Source organism: Silene latifolia, chromosome X, assembly GCF_048544455.1.
Source record: "Silene latifolia isolate original U9 population chromosome X, ASM4854445v1, whole genome shotgun sequence".
Classification (NCBI taxonomy): Eukaryota; Viridiplantae; Streptophyta; class Magnoliopsida; order Caryophyllales; family Caryophyllaceae; genus Silene; species Silene latifolia.
This window is the reverse complement of record NC_133537.1, coordinates 278,376,347-278,386,697: the sequence shown is the minus strand read 5'-3', so window position 1 is coordinate 278,386,697 and position 10,351 is coordinate 278,376,347. Positions and strand designations below refer to the sequence as shown.

Sequence of the window (10,351 nt, the reverse complement as noted above, 5' to 3'; positions counted from 1 at the left end):
ACTCCTCTTCTTAGAAGCGGGGGTAAGGTCTAGGAGGTAAGAAGGTAGAGGTGGAGGTAACCTACCCGACACAGTAGTCAAGGGTAAAAGACGGGGTAGGTCAGGTGAAGGTAAGGTCACGAACGTGGAACTGCCTATCTTCCACGTCCGTTGGTCCTTTTCTAACCAATACATAGCCAACATGGCTTGAATATCAATGGCATTGTCCCTATCTAAATGTCTAAGGCCGTGGGGAAAGTCGGTGAAAAGGCTACGGGCAATGCGAGTCGCCAACCCGCCACAAGAAATCGTGCCCTTCGCCTTCTGCCCGACAGTGTTAAAATGTTAAGCCGTCAAATAGGAAATGTTAAAAACAAAGAGGTCAACGCAGTCAATGTTCAGGTAACCCGCTAAAATAGACAGCTCAACATTGTTAACATTGTTGGGCTCGTGGCGTCCAAAAATCGTCTCTCCTAGGAGATGGAGGAAGTAACGGGCTGGGGGAAGGTGGACGTGAGCAACACATCTCTGACTGACGGGAGTGTGTGCAAGTGTGGGCCAAAGTAGAGCCAGGAGCTTCCTAGGAGACTCCCGAAGACCGTCACTAGTCAAACCCAACCGCCTCTAAAACTCAGCTAAGGTCTAGGTGAAGGTCGTGTTGAACAGTCGAAAAGAAATACACGTGCTCCCTGGGCCCGTCGCATAAGCAGTGGGTGAAAAGGTGAAAGAGCTAAAAAATTCTAAGGTCACTTGTTGATATGTGAGCTCTCTCATAGAGGTCAAACCCGACATCCCAGTCCCGTTAAGTAACTCAGCCACGGGCTCAAAAATCCCCAACTTTTTTAATGATGGTCGACACAAGAACCGAGTCGACGTAATGTCATAGTCCATCAAATGTATAAAGCGAGTGCGATGGAGCGGGTTTATAAAGCGTACCTGTGGAAACTCAGGCAGAGAATCCAGAGAAGTGTCAGCGGCGTACCTAGTAGCGGTACGTAAGGCGGCAAATCGAAACCCGTGCCCCCCCCTGAACCCTAAGCAAAGGGCGAGTAGCAATAGCAAGAGCATCAGTAGCGAGGCCAGGAGCATTAACACTGACTGGTGCGGGTACTAAGGCAGAGTAAGTGACCAGGATGTACCGGTGTCGACACGAAGGGCCGACACCGAGTAGGGACAAGAATAAATGCGGCGGCAGAGTAGGGACCACCATGGTAGTAACAGTAGCGGGGGTAGAAACAACGGTGGTAGTGACGGTGGTAACAGCAGGGACCACCGTCTCAGAAACAGACGGAACAGTAGCAGAAGTAAAGGCTGAACTAGTCGCACTACTATCCATCTTGACTTGATGACCCAACAGAAAATGCAATTAAAATCAACTAAAAAGCACCAATCAATCGAAATAAGTTCGATTTTGTCGAACCCTAACCCCGCAGAAAAACGCGATTTAAATGAAATTTGATGAGGAAAATAAGGCGGGTTGATTTAATTGATAAAAGGGGAAGAATGTGGGTAATTAGTTTGGTAATTTAGGGAAGAAAATGGAGGATTTTGGGTGATTAAATGGGTTATGTCGAAAACAAAGGGGGAAGAACAATTAAGCAAATGAAAATAGAATGAAGGGAAGAAGACTCCCTCATGCTTATATCAGCTGATGTTGCTCGATCGAGTGATTTGAAACCACTCTATCAAGAGCTTTGCTCGCCATTTGATCGATCGAGTACTTTAAAGGTGCTCGATCGAAAACTCTTCCCTTGCTCTGCATTCTGCTCGATCGAACGCTAGTAAGTTGTTCGATCGAGGGCTTTTCCTCTGCACTTTGCTCGATCGAGAACCACTGAAAAATGATCATTCGATCGAGTACAGTGAATCGCTCGATCGAGAGCTTTGCCTGGGCAATTTGCTCGATCGAACACAGAAAGTGTTCGATCGAGGGCTTTCTTTTGGGCACATTTTCCAATGGTCAGGTATCTCCCCAAACCTGCATAAAAACACAGATATACTTCCCGCAAAAATACAAATTCATAATACGCAGTCTATATTCGGTCTTACGCTAATTAAAACTAACTAATCTAAACTATTATCTAAAAGCAATTAAAATGTCTAACAAATTCAAATTACAAAATGTTTTTACAAACGGGATGGCTTCCCGCTTCATCTTCCGAAACACTTCAATAGCCCAAAAGAGGGCTTCTGACTGGAGGAGGTCCCTTCAGCATCGCGGACCGTCCTCTTTGGCTTCCATGAACTCGAATTAATTGAAGGAAAATAATCCGCATCCACATACGCTTTCACCATCTTCTATTCTTTGTTCCGGCCTTTATCTTTGACATCTTCTTCGGCAGTGAGCTCGAATTTCATTGTACTGTTATCACCGGGATCTCCAATGCCCAATCCACCTGTACTTGTACCTGTAACAACAGAAATGATAGAATGGTCCTCTATATTGCTCCCAATCTGTGGCGGAGGTGTTAAAATTGCAGCACATGATTCAACATTATCAATAGGAGATTCCGTGTTAGGGTCTATAGAGGGTAGTGCATTGCAGAGCTGGACTTGCATAGGAGCCGTGGGAACGCTAGACTGATAAAAAGTTAACTCCTCATCGCCTACCTGAAAAGTTAAAGTCTTCCCCCCGACATCTATTACTGCGTGAGCGGTAAATAGAAATGGTCATCCTAAAATAATAGGAGTGTAAGAATCTTCGGGGATGTCCAAGACTACAAAGTCACCGGGAATAAAGAACTTCCCGATCTTAACAGGTATGTCCTCTAAGACACCTAGGGGCCGTGATAAATTACGGTCGGCCATCTGCACGGTCATATTAGTACAATGAAATTTGGTCAAACCAAGCCTCTTAACGAGAGACAACGGTAAGATACTCACACTAGCTCCCATATCGCATAATGCATTATCAATGAAATGGGTCCCAATATGGCATGGTATAGAGAAACTACCCTGGTCAGACAATTTAGGTGGGGTCTTATTTTGAATTAGGGCAGTGCCTACTTCAGTCAAAGCCACCGTCTCGTGGTCATTTATATGCCTCCTACGTGTTAATATTTCTTTCATAAACTTCATATAGGAGGGTACCTGGGTCAGTAACTCAGCAAAAGGTACATTAACATGAAGACTTTTCAAAATTTCGGCAAACTTGCCGAACTGTTGTTCAACCTTTTTGCTCTGTAGTCTTCTTGGAAATGGGGTCGTGATTCGGATAGCTAGTCCTTCATTCTTCTTAGACAACGAATTCTCGCATTCATCATCGGATTTACTCGATCGAGCATTATTTCCCTTCGATCGAGTACTTTTATCAGCAATAGTGCTCGATCGAGCACTTTCATCTACTCGATCGAGAATGGGTTATTCAGCAGTACTCGATCAAGCACATTCAACCTCTCGATCGATGGCTTTGTCAGCAATATCCCTCGATCGACCTCCAGATATCAATCGATCGAGGATGTTTCTTGGATTCAGCAATATTTCGTCAGATGACGAATGTTTCTACATAGAAACTTCAACATCCGGGTCTGACAATTTGTCATTTTCAGTCGGCATTTTGGGTCCCTCATAAGAAAGACCACTCCTCAGATTAATCAAATTTAACATCTCATGTTGCTTCTTATCAGGTTGTGACGGTAAATGACCCGGTTGCCTTGAAGATTGATTAGTAGCCAGTTGAGACATTTGTGATTCAAGTGACTTAATAGCGGCATCCTTTGCTTGATCACTTTTCTGCAACTGAATCGTCAATGATTGCACCATCGACTTCAACTCGGCTATATCGCTTATGCCACTGGAAGAGGCACCTTGTTGAGGCGGCGGAAATGATGGAGGCTTTTGGAAGACTTGTTGAGCTTTATGAGGCGGCACATATGGTTGTTGCGGTGGAGGTGTAGGATTCAAGACATTTTGACTAGTCCATCTCAAATTGGGGTGAACTCCACCTTGATTATTGTAATAGGAGCCTCCTTGCCTATATTGTTGAAAGGCATACACTTGCTCCTTCTCAGCTAAACAATCTACGGCAATATGACCATCATTGCTACCACATCTCTCACATGAGACGGTTTCTTGTCTAGACAGCAAGTGAACTGTCTGTTGATTCCCCGTAGCCTATAACTCAAACTTATCAAATCTGGCATTCATGGCTTCCAGCTGAGCCATAAGTGCACTATCAACAGTAGAAACCGTTCTAATGCCCCCTCTAGGATTCCCATATTCAGCACAATGGGTAGCCATCTCCTCAATAATTCCCCAACCTTTGTCATCATCAATATTCTTTTGGAACCGACCGTTAGCTGCAGCATCCAAAATAGCGCGATGATCATCATACAACCCATTATAGAACTGGTTGCACAAAAACCACTGGTTGAAACCATGATGTGGGACAGACCGTACCAATTTCATAATCCGACCCCACGCTTCATACAAGTTCTCGTCTGGAGTTTGCTTAAAACTCGTAATCTTCCCTCTCAATGCATTGGTTCTTTGTGGAGGGAAGTACCTTTTGTAGAAAATGAGAGCCAAGGTCTCCCAATTTGTAATTCCAGCTGCAACTCTATGTAGATCAGTTAGCCACTCTCGGGCTCCATCAGTCAGAGAGAAAGGAAAAAGGACTTCCTTAATCTTGTCTTGAGTCACTCCCTTAGTAGCGGGAATGGTAGAACAGTAATCTGTAAAGACCTCCATATGCTTCCTCGGTTCCTCACTAGCTACTCCACGATACAGGTTCCTCTCAACCAGATTGATGTTAGACGGCCTAATATCAAATGTATTCCCATCTTCCGTTGCAAGATTAAAACCTTTTGGAATAGATTCAGCGGTAGGCTCGGAATGGCTCGCAATATTAGGCATCTTCACAGATTTGATTGCAGAAATAGAAGTATCTTCCTCTAAAGATTGATCTTCTGCAAAAATAAAGTGTTCAAGATCAGGTTCAAGAGTACTCAAGGCTTCCTCTTGACGATTCTTTCTCAACAAGTTTCGTCTATGTCGAAAAGTCCGCTCCGGTTTAGGATCAGCTGGTACTAGTTCTAACCTGTTAGACCTGGGCATAAACAAAACTAAGAAAGAAAAATAATAAGAACTTTCTCAAGGAATTAAAAATCCCTTGAGACTAAGACAAACTAAATAAAAACAAATAAATAGGCTAATTGCCTCCCCGACAACGGCGCCAAAATTTGACACGGTTGTCGCAACCCTACCAAAAATAAACCAACTGGCTCAACTAAGATAGTAGAGGTAAGTCAGGTATCGTACTCCACAGGGAGGCTATTATATCTACTTGCTATCTTAGTCTGTCACGGTAACAATTGGGGGTGTTTTGATTTGTTTTCTAAACTACTAAATGAGATTAAGGCAGAGAGAAATAGAGCAATAAAAATGGAAATTGAAATAATTTGTGATCAAATAAAGAGAAGAATGCTAGGATGTCGGTTCACCATGGTAATTAGCCAATTCAGTCATAAATAGATCAGTCGGTCTAATGTGAGAAGGGTAAAGGAAAGGTCCTCTCGGTCCACTTTCTGCCCTAAAATACTACTAACTTAGCTTTCGCCCTCATTAGTGTAGTCTACGGTTCATAACAGGTCTGTTCATTCCAATCTCTCGATCTAAGTCTCAATTTAACCGGATTAACTAGTTTAGAAGCATGCACTCAACTAAACGATTACAATTAAATTGTTATAAAACAGTTCTCACATATAAACCATCTAATCTAACTACGACATCATCGGTTCACTACCATGGCTCCCCTAATCCTAACATAAAAGGGTTTAGCTACTCATGTTTATTGCGAAACTAATAACAATAATGGATAAAATAGCAAGAGACATGATATAAAGATGATAGAGATGAATTAACATAAACTAAACAATAACAGTAATTAAAAAAGTAATTAAGAAAAAGGATTAAAGATGCAAAGAAGAATTAAATTAAACCAAAGAGTAAGAGAGATTACAAAGTAATGAGATCCGGCAATAAGAACGAAAGCAACGTACAACCAAGAAAAGGATGAATGTCTGCCTAAGAATAATTCTGAAATTAAGGAGTGATTAAGAGAGTAAAAGATAGCATTTAATCTAATGACGTCTTCTCCTTATATAGGGAAGATAATTATTAAACATAACTAAGATATTAAATAAGTCCTCGTGAAATAAAATCTCGCGTAAAATAGCAGAGTGCTCGATCGAGTGAATTGAGACTCCTCGATCGAACACTATTCCAGCAGATCTCCTCGATCGAACAAATCATGCATTCGATCGAGGATCTTCAAATCAGCATCTCTTGATCGAGTACAGCAGGGACTCGATCGAACACCATTGACCATCACATTCACTGGATTGAACAAAAAAAGCTTCGATCGAGTACTCAGCCACTGAAACAGCTCGTTTCTTCGTTGGTTAGCTTCCGAGACCACTTCACGCTTCCCGAGGCAAAGGCAATTCCGCTTCAAATCTTCCATCTCCATAAATGCATGCTAAGGGGACTGAAAAAGGCCTGATTCCGCTACTTTCGGGTTAGTTCCTGCAAATAAAGCAAACCAAACCAAAGTAACCTATTCGGGGCATTTCATAGCTTTAACACTACGAGAAGTACATGGAAATGCGTGCATAAGAGGCCAAAAAGGACTATATAAAATGCACGTATCATACCGCAAACTCAATGTCCCTGCGATGCAAATCTGCATAACTCTTTTGTCTATCTTGAGTTGCTTTCATCTTTTGACGAATCAAGTGTACTTGTTCGATCATGTCTTGTACCATCTGCGGTCCTAAGATTACAACTTCAGCACTGTCATCCCAACAAACTGGACTCCTACACTTCCTGCCATACAAAGCTTCAAAAGGTGTCATCCCAATACTAGAGTGATAGTTGTTGTTGTAGGAAAACTCTATCAAATCCAGCCTATCCTCCCAACTCCTACCAAATTCAATATTACAAGCTCGTAACATGTCCTCTAAAGTCTTGATGGTTCTTTCAGTTTGACTATCTGTCGCAGAATGAAATGTTGTACTCATCTTTAAGGTAGTTCTCATCAATTCCTGCAACTCTTGCTGATGTGACTCATATTTGAACACATTTAGCCCCCGAATTAACCTCGTTTCTATGCTTTATAGTGCATAATTGGGTCATTTACTATCTTTAGTTTCCCATTTTGCATATTCTTTGAGGTTTTGTCCCCTTGGTAGGAAAGGAGTGCTAACCTTGAATTTACATGGCGAAATGGAGCTAAATTGATCGCATCTAATGACCAAGCATCAAAGAGAAGATAATACTAGAAGGCCTACATAGATAATAAAGTGAAATGGGCAATGACGAAAAGGATCCTTGCATCCTCGGAATGATCCTCGCGGATTATGAAGGAAGAAAAGAAGAGAAGCAGTCTGCTGTGGGATCCGAGCGGATCACAGACGATCCGAGCGTCTCCAAACACCACCATCCGAGCGTCCCGCAGCCAAGACGCTCGTCTTGCAGCCACAGGATCCGAGCGTCTTCCAGACGATCTGCTCAGATCACAGTCCAGAGAGCCTGTGCCACTTCCCAAGATGCATGGATCGTGCCAAGACTAGCAAAACGGAGATGCTCATTTCCTTCGAGAGGAGCATTTCCTCAACTTTTCTTAAGGACCTAATAGTCATTTAAGCTCTTAGTAACCCTAATACTTCTACCTAATCTTTAGTATAAATACCCCATTATACTACTTAGATTAGCATGCTCTCTTAATACTTTTTTAATTAAGTTCTAATCATTCCTTAATCTTGTAATCAACTTTTAATCTAGTCTTAATACAAATCTCAATACTTAATCTTTCCTTAATTTCTCTATTGTTCTTCATTTATTTTGGGTAATTAGAAGATTATTTGGGTTTATTTGGAGGATTGACAACCTTCCATCAATCATCAAGTATTTCTATTATTCTTTGCTTTATTATTTGGAATCATCTTCATAGATATAATTCTCTTTTAACCTTGTTAATTATTGTTAAATCATTTTCATTTATTCATCATGTTTTGCTTTGCTAGTACGATTGACAACCTTGTTAGCATATTAAACTTGATAATGAGTGAGTAGTTTCCTTAACTAGGGTTAATGGGGAATTAAGGGAAACCAACATGGGGATTTTTTCATGCTTAATCTAATATGTTTTCATAATTAATTTGCTTGCTTGTTGTGATTTCAACTTATGCACATGTTATGTTTGATGAAATGCGAGCCTATGAATCCTTGCATTTTTTACCCATCACTTATCTTTTCAATGAGACTTGTAAGCTTATACACTAACTCGAGTCTCATAAGACCATGCATATAGTTGAATAGGAAGGACTAGTCAACTTGTAGGTGTTGTACAATCTAATCGATTCGGCTTCGGGACCCAAACCTTCTTAGCGATTGTAAGCTTATACACCAACTCGATCCCATCACAACAATAAGTGCTAGCATCTAGTAGAAAACATGCTTATATGGTCAACTCCCATGAATTCCCTATGAACCCATGACACCCTAGTGCTTTTAATCAATTGTTTACATCTCATTTTAATCACCTTGTTTGTTTTTATTACCTTACTTTATTATTGTTGATTAGTTTAGTTGATCTCCTATCTCAACCCAAATTGTGATACCCTAAGACACAACCATTTGCAATTGAAAATCCTTCATCAATACCCGTCCCTTGGGATCCGACCTTTACTTGCCTCTTTACTAAGAGTAGTTTGTAAAGTTATAAATATTGTTTTGGTTGGTAGCTTTTGACGACGAAGTTTTGAAGCCATACCAAAAATGGCGCCGTTGTCGGGGACGGTGTTAACTTGATTTGATTTTTATTAATTGTTTTTAGTTGTGTCTTTCTTTACCTTGGGGAAGTCAATCCCCTCAAGGTTGTTCTAATTGTTTTCGAGTTGTTTGATATTTTGCATGTCTAGGAGATCACAAGGTAACTTGTTACCCATTAATCTTGAAATTGAAAGAACTTTGACCAATAATAGAAGACTTGCTAGAGGTACTTTAAGATGTATTGGAGAAATTGTGGACATTCAACCAAATAACATTCATTTTATCAAACTTTTTTCAAGCGAAGGAGAGGATAACCCAATACAAAACCCATCACAAAATCAACCCACAATGCCTTAATTCTCATCACATTCCGTACCAATCGAGAAGAACCTACATAATGGTACTCTTACACCAAAACATTTAACCGGTAATTTCATTGCCAAATCCGCATTCATACAATTAGTTGAGAGAAGTTAATTTGGAGGGATGCCTAGTGAAGACCCTCACTCACATATGGAGACTTTTTGTGACTATTGTGATGCGATTTCTCAAACCGGAGTTACTCAAGACCAAATCCGATAGGTCTTATTCCCTTTTTCTTTGATTGGTACCGCGAAACAATGGTTGAAAAGCCTACAAAAGGCTACTCTTGGTATTGATTCTTGGAAGAAATTGGCACTTGCTTTCTACAAGAAATTCTATCCTCCGGAAAAGACTAACATGTTGAGAGCCCAAATCACCGGGTTTAAACAAAGGGATGAGGAATCATTGTATGAAGCATGGGAGAGATTCAAGGACACTTGTCGTTCTTGTCCACACCATGGACTTAGCGAGTGGTTCCTTGTGCAACAATTTTGGAATGGTCTATATGAAGACTCCCGAAACATTCTCAATATGGGATCCAATTGTATGTTTACCGAAGTTGATGACAATCAAACATGGAACAAAATTGAAGAAATGGCGGTCCATAACTCGCAATATAGTAGGCCTCGGAAGGCTACTAGAGGAGGAAAGCATGAGGTGGATTCCATTACTCAATTAGGTACTCAACTAAGTGCTCACATTGACACCATTAATTTTAAGTTTGAGAAGGCCATGGCTAAACTTGAAGAGGCCTCCAAATCACCCAAGCAACATGTTAATGCTATGGTGGCATCATCCTCAATTCCAAGTGGAGTATGTGAGAGTTGTGGAACTTTGGGACATGACCAAAGTGAATGTAGGACAAGTGAACAAGTGAATGATTTCCAAGCATACAAAAGTGGCACCCCTTATTCCAACTATTACAATGAGAACACCAAATTCCATCCAAACCTTTCATACAAAAGCCAAAATGTTCAAAACCCTCAACCAACATACACCCCACCTCCATTGAGAAATCAAGCTCAAAGACCCTTTTACAACCAAAGCCAAGGTTATCAAAATCAACCTCCATACAATAAAACCAATGACCAAGGCTTTGATGTTCAAAAAGAAGTCCTCCAAATGCAAAAGAACCAACAAGAATTTTTCACTCAAATGCAAAAAGATAGCCAAGCAAAAGACATCACCATCAACAACATACTAGCTCACACAAAGATGTTGGAAACCCAAATGTCTC

The 10,351-nt window shown here is 40.9% G+C and overlaps 1 non-coding gene across 1 annotated transcript; it reads right to left on the bottom strand.

Moving 5' to 3' along the window:
- Positions 1 to 9,471: 9,471 nt before the first annotated feature.
- On the bottom strand, positions 9,472 to 9,578 carry LOC141625098 (small nucleolar RNA R71). The gene has a single exon (XR_012534895.1). It is a non-coding gene; the product is annotated as a small nucleolar RNA R71 (small nucleolar RNA).
- Between the last annotated feature and the right edge of the window lie 773 nt (positions 9,579 to 10,351).